Below are 12,986 nucleotides of genomic sequence, written 5' to 3' on the forward strand. Positions count from 1 at the left end.
CCTGAGATCATGAAAATTGAAAGTAAGACCCCACTGCCAGGTTGAGTTGTGCAAAGGGAAATTTGAGTAGTCTGCAAAGAGCCTCTAGGCTGCAAGAGGAAGGCCTGGCCCCTGAAGCCAGGTGTAGTGATGTCTCCGGTACAAATTTAATTAGAGTGGTCCAGGGAGGCCCAACACAGCAGGTGATGTGGGAGATGAGGTTTGAATAGCAAGAAGAACCAGCCAAGGCAGGTTCTAGGGAAGGCCATTCCAGGCAGAGGGAACAACTACCACACAGGCTCTGGAGCAAGAGTAAGCTTGACATGTACAAGGAATCAAGAGAGGGCCCATGCAGCTAGAACGTGGTGGACCAGAGGAAAATGGAAGTTAGAGAAGAAGACAGGGCCAATTGTGTGGGGCCTTTCACTCCGTGGTAAGAAGTTTGAACTTTATATGCAACAAAAACAATTGAAGAGTTTTGCTTTTTAATTAAAAAGAGTGATATTTCAAGGTCCTTCTGGCAGCAGTATGGAGAGTGGCTGTCAGGGCATCCTGGGTGGAAAGAAAGAGGTGTGTTAGGAAACTGTTACAGTTGGTCATGGAGGACTTAATGGCTTGGGCCAGAGGGATGGAAACGGAAAGGAGTGGACAGATTCAGAACGTATTTTTGGAGCTAGAACCAATAATTCCTACTGACAGATTGTGAGAGGAGAAAAGGGGAGAATCAAGGAGGACTCTGGTGATTTTGTCTTGAGAAGTGGGGTTGGAGGTTAATACCACTCACTCAGATGGGGGAGGCTTGGAGAGGACCAGGTTTATGGGCAAAACAACTAGCTTGGTGTAGGTGATGGCCTGGTGGTAGCTATTGACACCCTCATCGCCATTGTAGTGGATGCAGTGGTTGGTATGCTGCCCAGATCTCCTCTTCAGAGCCAAGACCCCAATCCTCCAGCTGATGGGAAGGTCACAGTTATTACTCATTAGAAACCTGCTCTCCTTCCGAGGACATGCCTCCTCCCAAGGGGGACCATGGCCAATAAAAGGCTGATGTGTAGACACACAGCCCAGGCTTCTTACCTAAATTGGAGACTACCCTAAAGGGCCATCCTTGTTCCAGAGGTCCCCGGATCAGCCAGGGCCTCTGGTGCAGCTGTATGTCTCTCAGCTTCTTCCTCTGCCCTGTCTGCCTCCTCACCTCCTCACAGATGATTTCCCACTAACACCCACCAGCTTCTCACACCACCTCTGTCTCAGTCTGGATCCAGAGAACTTAGTGTAAGACAACTATTCTTATCACCATAATCATTATTACCAGGTCATTTCTAGACTCCCAACCAATTTGAAAACTCTGTTATGAAGCATTCTGAAATAGCCTTTCAAGCTTCTTGAACGCCTACTGTCTAAAAAGGCCTAACTCCCCATCTTTGTTCACCACAGCCCCCTCAGAAACAGCTTCTCATCCTAGATTTACTGAGAAAATTATGTGAATGTTGTCAATGCTCTGTCTATAGATGCACATTTGTACAAGTCAGACCCTGGGTCCTGATGTTGAGAAGGGGCCCATACCCAGTGAGTTGATACAGCAGGGATCACAGAGGCCTCCTGATTGATATACCATCCCAAACCCTTGCTCCCAAAGAAGAAAAGAATGTGCTTTCATGGTGTGTGTGTGTGTGTGTGTGTGTCTGTGTGATGCCCACACGTAACCAAATGCACTATAATGCTTATAGCTGGACAGATGCAGGGCCATTACATACGACTGCACTCGGTTGTACCCTGTACAAATACACCTGGTGAAAAGGATAGTTGGGGGCTAAAATCCAGCCCATATTCTCCTGCCTACCTTATGCCCAGGTATGGTGCAGCACCTTTCTCTACCCACCACACCATACACCCTGACCCAGGGCCAATTCTGCCCAGAGGGTATACTTTTTTCTAATTTGTACAAAAGCTCCAGATGAACAGGAACAAGGTGCACTGGTTATTAAACTCTTGTCCCTCAGCCCCAAATCCACCCTTCTGTTCTCTACTTTGTGCTCCCGGAGATGAAATCCTGCAAGCCACATTTCCCCTCCGCCAGTTTCTCCTTACTAGGCCCCTCCCACTGACTCTTGGAGGGACAAAGGCAGAAGGAGAGACCCCATCTATCCCATTTGCTGCTTACTCCTGGCCGCATCACTCCACCAGCAGTGAATTCCAATTCACCTGCTTTTTGCCACACCCTCAGAACCCACCTTGGCATGTCCAGCAACATCAGCACCAATCAGCCAGCACCAGCTTCTCTGAGTTTTAGGTCCTAGCATTGCAGTTTCTTCTCCAAGCTTCTAGGTTCTCATAATCCCGATCTCTTTCTTTGTTCCTCTGTCCTAAAGGTATAGCTGCCTTTTGGCAGTTACTATCTCTGTAAGTCCTCGATGGCCACTTTCTGTCTTTCTGCACCTCCAATTCTTGTTTACTCAATTCTCTACATTAAAATCTCTCTGTTCAAACAACTTATGTGAGCTCTGTTTTCCTGACTGACAGTCGTTGGGGGCATAAGTGAGAGCCTTTCACAGTCAGAGCCCCCCAGTTACTGTTAGTCACTCATTTATTCATTCAACAAACATTTGTACTATAATCCCTATGTATAGAAGAAGGAGGCTTTGGTTGTATATATACACATACCTATGTAAATACTGTTTATATATTTTGGTATACGTATAGAACATAAATGGGAGAATACACGAAAAATAGATGATGGTGATTCACTCTGGGAACTGGAGGTATTAGATGGGGAAAAGTATGTTTCATGTAGCCTTTTGAGTTTTCAACACTCCAGATATTACTGTTATATTTTGAAAAACTGATGAAAATTCATGTATTCAATGCCATCTGAGTGCCAGCAAAGGGGAAGCCCTGCACATGCAGAGGTTTTGCCCCCAGAAATCTTCTTCCTTCCTAGCCCGGGCTGACACCGCAAACCAGCAGGGCACCATATCTCGGTTTCCACTTCTCCTTGCCTTCAGATTTAGAGGAACAGTCTTGGAAGATTAGAATTTGATGGTAGACTCTCCAGACAGTGTGACTAAGCTAAAGTAAATGAGTGGAACAAAAATGTTAAGATGGGGGTATCCTTTGCAATGTCATGTATGGGAGTTCAAAACGTAGAAACAAAAAAGAGAAGGGAACTTAGAGCTAGTGGAGCACATTTTGGTTGCACCCCTGTATGCAATCCCACCCATCTGTAGTGAGCATGCAATTTGAGTAAAACTGACCTCAACCCCAGTTCTTGGAGTAGGACTAATAGTTCCAAGCCAAGTGGGGCAATCCTAAGCCTCCTGCCACGGGATTTGTTCAGGTAACTCTAGCTTAAGCCAATTAGCTTGAAATTTGGACTTTTGTGTGATGATTATTAGAAATAACACTCTTTCCAGGAATGGTGGTTAAAATATTTGCTAACCTCTCCAGATCAGGCTCTGAACCCCTGGAACCAGCGTAGGCTCAATTGGAATAGACCTGGCTCAGAGCAACCAGTTTGGGAACTGAGCTTAATGCCTGAAGTAGCTCCATCTCTCCCACTCTGGCTGTAAAGCATGTGATTGCAGATGCTGCTGGCTGCCTTTTTGTGATCATGAGATAAGCCACCCTGAAAATTAAAAGGATACCGAGAGGAGGACTGAATAAAGAGAACTGTACAGCCAGCACCCTGGGCAGACTGTGCCAAGGCCCACACTCTTTATTGTTCAGTCCTGTTTGTATCAGGTTTCAATACTTTGTGATGATGGTTTTTGCATCCTCTCAATTATCTTCTTACTTCACATTTGGTTAAGGTTAAACCGAGGTCCAGAGCAAAAAAAAGGCCTTGTCTGAACTCTTACAGAACCAGGACCTTAATCTTTTGTCTGTCAAACAAACCAGTGCTCTCCTAATAAATCATAAAACCTCTTCCACCACATTGTGGGAAGCAGCAGGGACTCCAACAGTGTTTGTTGAGTGAATTAATTACTAAATGAGAATGAGATCAGAGGGAAGTTCTGGCAAGGGCACAAGGTAATCAAGGGTTTGGAGTGAAGGAGGGACAGTGCGGAGACGGGCAATGAAAAGAAACCCTCAAGAGTTTATTCTATTTTAGTCACATGAACACATTGGCAGTACAAAAGGCTTTCTTAAACTCCAGGGAGTTTCTGTGGATAAATATCTGATTGCCACTTGTCCAGAAACAATCAATATCCAAAGCACAGAAAGCATTTGGAAGTTTATTATAAAAATAACTGGAAGGGGTCTAGAAAGATCTCAGAGTGCCAAATCCCATCAAGAACTTGTGATCCGGGTGGGGACAGTGGGTAGGTAACAGAGTCTCAGTATTGTGACATAATTCTCCTCTGAATAGGAGGAAGAAAAAGGCTGTCACTGTGCAATTAGAAAATGTCATCACTCTTCATGAAACTTCAGTTTTTCTTATATGTAAAATGGAAAAAATAATAATACAGTCTCACTGCTATGGTTTGAATGTCCCCTCCAAAATTCATGTTGAAATTTAATTGATATTAAGTGGTGGGTCTTTTAAGAGGTGGTTAGGTCATTCGGGACCTGCCCTCATGAATGGGTTAATGCCATTATGGCAGAAGTGGGTTAATTGTCATGGCAGTGGGCAGTCCCCATCCTCTCTCTGGTTCATATGCTCACTTGCCCTTCTGCCTCCCACCATGGAATGATGCAGCACGATGGCCCTCACCAGATGTCAGCACCATTCTCTTGAACTTCCAAACCTCTAGAATCATGAGCCAAATACGTTTCTATTCATTGTAAATTACTCGGTTTCAGATATTCTGTTATAGAAGCAGAAAATAGACTAAGACGCCCACTGTACTTTATCTTTGGACCAGATGTTTCAACATTCAGAAATGCTGGGTTTTAGAAAAGTTATATGGTACATAACACTATATTATGGAGCACTCAGTGGGTTCTGGGGAACACCCTGTAATCAAACGCATTAATATTTTTGTAGGGAAACTTATAGATATTTACAGTAAATGGCATAATTAAGACCATAAATAGTCTCACATCAGTTCAGTCCAGGACTTGCCACCAAGTGAGTTATAAAAATCTTTTGGTTGTCAGAGCTTTTGGAGTTATTTTTAGAGACAGGGTCTTGCTCTGTCACACAGGCTGGAGTGCAGTGGCGTGATTATGGCTCACTGCAGCCTCAAACTCTTGGGCTCAAGCAATGCTCCTGCCTCAGCCTCCCAGGACGGGGGTCTCACTTTGTTGCCCAAAGTGCCGAGATCATGAGCCACTGCGCTCTACCACTTTTTGGATTTTTGAAACTGGGGTTAAGGGATGATGAGTATATCATGCATTGGGCTGTTGGGAGAATTGGATGAGGTAAACCAATGGTTGGCTTGGAGGAGTCACTCAATGTGTTACTAGTGTTATTTTCCTTCTGCTTCTATATATGAATGTCCCACATGGGCTCCAATCTCTACCTCGAGGAAGGCCATTCTCTCGTGGCCCCCTCTGGGACTGTCCTACACCCCTGAGGCCTGTTTGCAACCTAAGGTCAAGGTGTCACAACCACCTGATGCACTCCACCACTAAAGGCCTCTCTACTCACCTCAGGGCCAACGTGAGGACCTGCTGGGTTCCAGAATTCTATGAGAACTGCCTCCACTTGGTGGTGCTCAGCCCTGTCCTCCTTTTTTTTGCCTGCAGTCTTAAAGGACCACAGGGGTGTCCACTTGACTCCACAGGCTTCTCTACAGGAAGCCAAGTAAGGCACAGGGGGCTGGCAGTAGTCAGGCTGCAAGGTTAAGGGCAAGATCACCAGGGGCTGACTTTTTATCAAACCATGCAGAAACTAGACACAGGACTGGGGCAAGGGTGAAACAAGCAAGACACCTCAGGCACAAAATTGAAGGAGGCCCTATGCACCCCCTCACCTCATCTTCATCCTGGTCCTGCTCACAAATTGAATATAAGGTCAAAAGCAAGAGAGTTTACCTAAGAAAACGCAGAACAGAGAAGACAGGATTGGCTGTATTAGTTATCTATTGCTGCATGACAAATTACCTCCAAAAATAATGATTCAAAACAACAATAATGACTTATTATCTCATGCAGGCACTAGATCAGAATCTCTCACAAGGTAGCAGTCAAGATGTTGTCCAGGGCTGCAGTCCCTGAAGCCTTGACAGGAACTGAAAGGTCCATTTCCAAGGTGGCTCACTCTCATGGCTGGCAAGTTGGTGGTGGATATTGGCAGGAGGCCCTAGTTCCTCTCATGTGGGCCTCTCCACAGGCTGCCTGAGTGTCCTCCTGACATGGTGGCTGACTTCCCCCAGAGTGAGCAATCCAAGAGACCAATGCAAAAGTTGCAATGCTTTTTATCACCTGGTCTAAGAAGTCACACACCCTGTCATTTCTGCAGAATTCTAATGGTCACAAAGCACTAATCATGTAGGAAGGAACTAACTACACAGAGAATGGATACCATGATATCAGGCTCATTGGGAACCATCTCAGATACTTGCAATCATGGTCTGCCTTCTTGCCCTCTATAATTCACATCTCTCTTAAATTAAAATTAGCAGACTCCCAAGCCTTTCAACATGCCCAAAAAGTCCTTCAATGACAACATCAGCTTGAGGTCCAGTATCTTATTACTTAAATCAGGTCCTGGCATAAATGAAGGTCCCATGATGTGGCTTCTCAAGTACAGCTCCTAGAGTATAGTTCCTCTCCATCCTAAAACTATAAACTAAAGAGATACATTATCTGCACCCCTACACACCCAACTTCCAATGTCAGGCAGGCATTACTCTAGATTCCCTTTCCTCATTCAAAAATGGGGAAAGCAAGAGGCATATGGAAGTCATTGGCCCATAGCAATTTTGAAATCCAGCAGAGCAGATGTTAATCATTTCTGATAGGGACTCACTCCTACCACTACCCAGAAATGATACTCTATGTTTCTTCAACACTTCCTGGAACTCTTGTTTGTTGGATCACCCAGTTCATTACGACCACTTGCTATTTTCCAGGTTATCACAAGTGACGGAATTTCTAAACTTTTTACCATTACATAACAAAGAACCTCTTCTCTCAAGTGTCTTACTCTTACTTTTATTTTTTTAGAGATAGAGTCTCACTTGTCACCCAGGCTGAAATGCAGTGGCATGATCATAGCTCACTGTAACATTGGACTCCTGGGCTCAAGTGCCTCAGCCTCCTGAGTAGCTAGGACTACAGATGCACACCACCATCCTCCACTAATTTTTTAAAAATTTGTTGTAGAGATGGGGTCTCACTATGTTGTCCAGGCTTGTCTTAAACTCTAAGCCCCATGTGATCCTCCCAGCTTAGCTTCCTAAAGTGTTGGGATTACAGGCATGAGTACCTGACCCTCCTCACTTTCTTTTAAGCTCTTATTACATCCTTATCGCAGCCATCAGGCTTCTCTTGAAGTGAAGTCTCCTGAAGTCCCTTTAACCTATCGTGCACCCTCTCCTCCCAGCTTCTGCCCAAATCCAGTGCCAAAGCCACTCCCACATTTCTTACGGCAGCACCACATTTCCAGGCACCTAAATCTACACTATTTCTACTGCTGTATAGTAAATACCCCAAAACTTGGTGACTTAAAACAATAGTAATCATTTATTCTCTCTTACGTATGGGTCAGGAATCCAGGAGTGGCTTGGCTGGGTAGTTCTAGTTCAGGATGTCTCATGAGATTGCAGACATATATCAGCTCAAGCTGCAGTCATCTGCAGGCTTGACCAGGGTGGAGAATCCTTTTCCAAGGTGGCTCATTCACATGGCTGGTGAGTTGGAGCTGACTAAGGGCTTATGTTCCTCTCTATGGGAGCCTTTCAATAGAGCTGTCTGATGATCCTCACAACAAGCCTCTAATGAGACAGGTAATCATCACCTTATCATACAAATACTGTAAAACTACAGTTGAGATGAGTACAACGAGAAGGATGTACTTTTGCTCATATGAGTGCAAATAAATAGTTGACCTAATCAGGAAAGTCATGGAAGACTTCCCTGGGGAGGTGATGCCTGGGCTGAGCTCTGGGGGATGAGCTCTTCTAACCAGACATAAAGAGAAGGAAGCCAAGCACAATGGCTTATGCCTGCAATCCCAGCACTTTGGGAAGCCGAGGCAGGTGGATTACCTGAGCTCAGGAGTTCGAGACCAGTCTGGACAACATGAGAAAACCCCATCTCTACCAAAAATACAAAAAAATTAACCAGGTGTGGTGGTGCACACCTGTAATCCCAGCTACCTGGGAGGCTGAGGTGGAAGAATTGCTTGAGCCCAGGAGGTAGCGGATGCAGTGAGCTGAGATTGTGCCATTGCACTCCAGCCTGGGCGACAGAGTGGATCTCATCTCAAAAATTAAATAATAATAATTTAAAAAGAGAAGAGTGTTACAGGAACAGGGAACAGCATATGTTAAGGCTCTGAGGCAGGAAAGAGGATAACTCTTTCTAGAACCTAATGAAGGCCAGTGAGGCTGAGGACAGAGTGAGGTGGAGCAGGGGAAGATTAGGCTGGAGATAGAGAGAGAAGAGCCAGACAGGAGATGAGGACATAACATCCAACCCTTTCATTTGTGTAACAGTGGAAACATCTCAGCATATCTTTTTACATACTCTTATTTTGACTTTCACATTCTAAGTAAGAATGCCAGCACGTTCCAGTGCACACACTGGAACTCAGAGTGGTTAAGCAAATAAGTACAGGTCACATTGCAAGACTGAGACCAAGGTAAGACTTATTTTCTCACTAAAATAACCACATTGTGCCACCTCCCTAAAAAGAAATGGCCCCCTTCCTAACTTTCCTTCTCCCTTAGTAGTGCATATGTGGTAATGCTTGTCTAGGAATTGCCAGTATGTCTTTACTAATCATGGTTGCACCTGGCACCCACAAAACCTCCTGGAGGTGCACATATTTCCCCGTCATAAAGAGCTTCCCTCTCCCCCTCTTCATATCTATCCTTACTCCGCACCACCCCAGCACCCCTGCCCGCACCTAGCAGCCAGGGGCTACACTTCCATCAGGAAGTAACAGGTCAGGCAAGCTCATAGTCCATGGCTATGTAGGCTATTGCAGGCTGGCTTCCTCCGTCCCAACTCCAGATGTGTTTCTAGTGGTGCCCAGAGCTTCCTGGAAACCCAGATTGGGGTATCTTCAGAGCCCATGCAAGCAGAGCAGTGTGCTCATCTGAATAGGTTCTAAGGCTGAAGTCTCCTTCTGTGCATGGCCTGCCTCAGCAGCTGCTCCTTCGAGCTCCCCCAGTGAACCTTCCAGGCAGATAAGAAGTGACTGTGAACAGGATGGAAGCGAACGCCACAGCTTTGCTATCTGCCTCTTGCTAGGTATGCGGGCATTTTGAAACACAGGGAAGAACGCATTTTCACCTCCCTCATTTATAAAGGCACTGACACTACTCTTGGCATTGTCTTCTCAGCCAATGGCGTCCAGGGTACTGAGAGATGAGACAGCACCCAGCTCTAGACCTTGCTACTGAATAATTCATGCTTCTAATTTTTTTCCTCTTTTGATTTAATTTTTTTTTCTTTTTTCTTTTCATAAAGACAGGGTCTCATTCTGTTGCCCAGGCTGATCTTAAACTCCTGGGCTCAAGCGGTCCTCCCACTTTGGCCTCCCACAGTGCTAGAATTGCAAGCATGAGCCACTGTGCCCAGCAGTTCTAACTGCTGACAATCTGATAAGTGCAAAAAGTAACTTTCTGTTCTGCTGCTTTCATTTGCACTTCTCTACTTTCTATTAAAACTGGGCAACACCTGTATGTTGATTAGCTGTTTGCCAATTGTTCTTCCTTCAAGGACTCCAGCCCCTTGGAAGTGGAGCCTCTCCAGGTGTGTTTGACGAGTTGGGGTGGAGCAGAACTCTCCCCTCCCTTGTTATGCATACTGCACTTCTGTTCACACAGCCTGACGACTGGACACTGGGCACGAAGAGCTCACAGAACAATGCCCCAAGCTGCCATTCCCCTGGGGGTGTCTGATGTTACCTGGAAATGTCATGTTGGCATAGCTAGTGGGGACCCGTTTTAAGCTTGGGACCAAAGGTCCTCCCTCCTGGCAGTAGGATAGGAATGACACAGCAGAGGGAACGCAGAGAGCCTTTGGCAGCTGCAGCCTCACATAGGCACAGTGTGAGGTGCAGGGCAGACTTGAGAGCCCTCCAGAGGAGCTACTTACTGAATGGGCTTTGAGCCAGAGCATGAGCAGAGGACAAGAGTTCTCTGCACTCAACGTTGAGGCCAACCAGGTCCACCTAGGTCAGATTTTTGAGCAGGCCAGGACTGGGGTGGGGCAAGTGAAGTACTTAGGATATAAAATTTACAAAGGCACTGACTCTCAGGGCTCAGCCTGTACTCGCACAGCCCTGAGGGTGAGTGCCTCCTTACAATTCATGCCTAGGCACCTTTGCCTCACCCTAGTCCCAGCCCGGCCTGGGAGGCAGGAACGTGGTAGGGCCCAGAGGAGTCAGGACAGTCCCCTTGTCCATGAGAATCCAGGCTTAGCTCTCAGAGAGGAGGAAGTGCTGACTGGGAAAGGAACCCACTCTACCTCTTTTGTGGCTGTTTGTGTATTGTGAACTTTCTGTTGTTCTAAATCCAGGGTATTAGTTCAATGGTTCTTAACAACTCCTCTGGTTGTCTTTATAAAGTCCTGTGTCAGTTAGTGGGAGATAGAAACCAGTGTAGCTCTTTTCTTTTTTCTTTTCTTTTCTTTTCCCTTCCTTCCTTCCTTCTTTTTTTTTTTTTTTTTTTTTTTTTTTTTTTTTTTTTTTTTTTTTTCCCCTGGGGGGTTTCTTGGGGGGGTTTTTCACTCCTTCAAACTCTGACTCCCAGGTTCAAGCAATTCTCCTGCCTCAGCCCCCTGAGCAGCTGGGATTACAGGCATGCACCACCATGCCCGGTTAATTTTTGTATTTTTATTAGAGATGGGGTTTCATCATATTGGCCAGGCTGGTCTCAAACTCCTGACCGCAGGTGATCTGCCCACCTTGGCCTCCCAAAGTGCTGAAATTACAGGCCTGAGTCACTGTACCTAGCCCACTGTACCCAACCCATTTTCAACAGGAAAGCATTTAATACAAGGATTTTTTAAAAAACGGAATACTACACAGTCATAAAAAAGAACAAGTTCATGTCCTTTGCAGGGACATGGACGAAGCTGGGAACCATCATTCTCAGCAAACTAACACAGGAACAGAAAACCAAACACCACATGTTCTCACTCATAAGTGGTAGTTGAACAATGAGAACACATGGACACAGGGAGGGGAACATTATACAAGGCCTGTCAGGGGGTGGGGGGCAAGGGGAGGGAGAGCATTAGGACAAATACCTAATGTATGCAGGGCTTAAAACGTAGATGATGAGTTGATAGGTGCAGCAAACCACCATGGCACATGTATACCTATGTAAAAAACCTGCACGTTCTGCACACGTATCCCAGAACTTTAAGTAAAATAAAATAATAAGTAAATAAATAAACAAACAAACAAAAAAGCATTGGAAGGACGGGAGCAGCAGACTCCTGCCTGGGCTTCCAGGAATGTCTCTCCAAACACCACAGAACCAACCCACTGACAGAGTTGCTCCCTGTGACACAGCCAGGACGGGGGAGAATTGGGAGATCACCACTCTCTGTTCAAGAACACGGCCCCTTAGCTGTGGTCCAGGGATCAGAAGCCAGGGACTAGGGTCATAAAGCCATCACAGCTACTTTTCTCACCTTCAACAAGGCTGGAGCTTGGATGCAGAAACACTGGGGCAGAGGTCCCCTCATCTCCCACCTCTGCTCTCTCACAGAAAACTGCGCCAAACAACAGGAAGGGAGCCTCTGCCTCACTTCCACTTCACATCTCAGCTTGATGGCATCTGATTGGCAGAACAAAGTGTACTGTCAGAGCAATAGCTGCAAGGGAGTTTGAGAAATATCATTTTTATCTTCCCTACCATTACAGTCCAGGAAGACTCCATAGAAAGTGGTGAGAATGCTGGGGACCAGCGGACAATACCCAACTCAAGTCTCAAGTTTAAAGGCTCCTGCAGGTGAGGGAAGAGAAACTAGGGGACCTCATGCTATTTACAGGCACATCTCATATTACTGAACTCACTTGATCGTGCTCAGCAGATGTTGCAATTGTACAAATTGGAGGTTGTGGCAATCCTGCATACAGCAAGTCTATCAGAGCTATTTTTCCAACAGGCTGTGCTCACTCTGTGTCTCTGTTGTCACATTTTGGTAATTCCCACAATATTTCAAAGTTAGTCATTATTACTACATCTGTTATAGTGATCTGTGATCAATGATCTTTGATGTCACTATTGTAATTATTTTGGAGTGCCATGAACCACGCCCACAGTGAACTCGATAAATGTCGTGTGTGTTCTGACTGCTCCTACTGGCCAGTCCCTGTCTCTGTCCCTCTCCTTGGGCCTTCCTATTCCTTGAAACACATAAATATGGAAATTAGGCCAATTAATAACCCTACAATGGCCTCTAAGTATTCAAGTGGAAAAAAGAGTCACAGTCTCTCACTTTCAGTCAAAAGCTGGAAAAGATGAAGCATGTGAGGAAGGCATGGCAAAAGCCAAGAGAGGCGGAAAGCTAGACCTCTCACAGCAAACAGCCAAGTTGTGAATGCAAAGGAAAAATTCTTGAAGGAAATGAAAAGTGCTACTCCAGTGAACACACGAATCATAAGAAAGTGAAACAGCCTTATTGCTGACATAAAGTCTGAGTGGTCTGGATGAAAGATCAAATCAGCCACAACATTCCCTTAAGCCAAAGCCTAATCCACAGCCTAATCCTCTTTCAATTCTATGAAGGCTGAGAGAGCTGAGGAAGCTGCAGAAGAAAAGTTGGAAGCTAGCAGAGGTTGGTTCATGAGGTTTAAGGAGAGAAGCCATCTCCAGAACATAAAAGTGCAAGGTGAAGCAGCAAGTGCTGATGGAGAAGCTGCAGCAAGTTATCTA

At 45.6% G+C, this 12,986-nt stretch overlaps 1 long non-coding RNA gene across 1 annotated transcript in view; it reads right to left on the reverse strand.

Annotated features, from left to right (window-relative positions):
• Positions 1-447: 447 nt before the first annotated feature.
• LOC116482490 (uncharacterized) overlaps positions 448-12,986 on the reverse strand; it is a 108,150-nt gene continuing 95,611 nt past the window's right edge. Inside the window, exons 5-6 of the long non-coding RNA XR_009209852.1 lie at positions 11,740-11,885; positions 448-531 (exon numbers count right to left, since the gene is read on the reverse strand). This is a non-coding gene — a long non-coding RNA (uncharacterized LOC116482490). The remainder of the gene's footprint in view (positions 532-11,739; positions 11,886-12,986) is intronic.

This window comes from Hylobates moloch, unplaced genomic scaffold (genome assembly GCF_009828535.3).
Source record: "Hylobates moloch isolate HMO894 unplaced genomic scaffold, HMol_V3 SCAFFOLD_14, whole genome shotgun sequence".
In the NCBI taxonomy this organism is placed as follows: Eukaryota; Metazoa; Chordata; class Mammalia; order Primates; family Hylobatidae; genus Hylobates; species Hylobates moloch.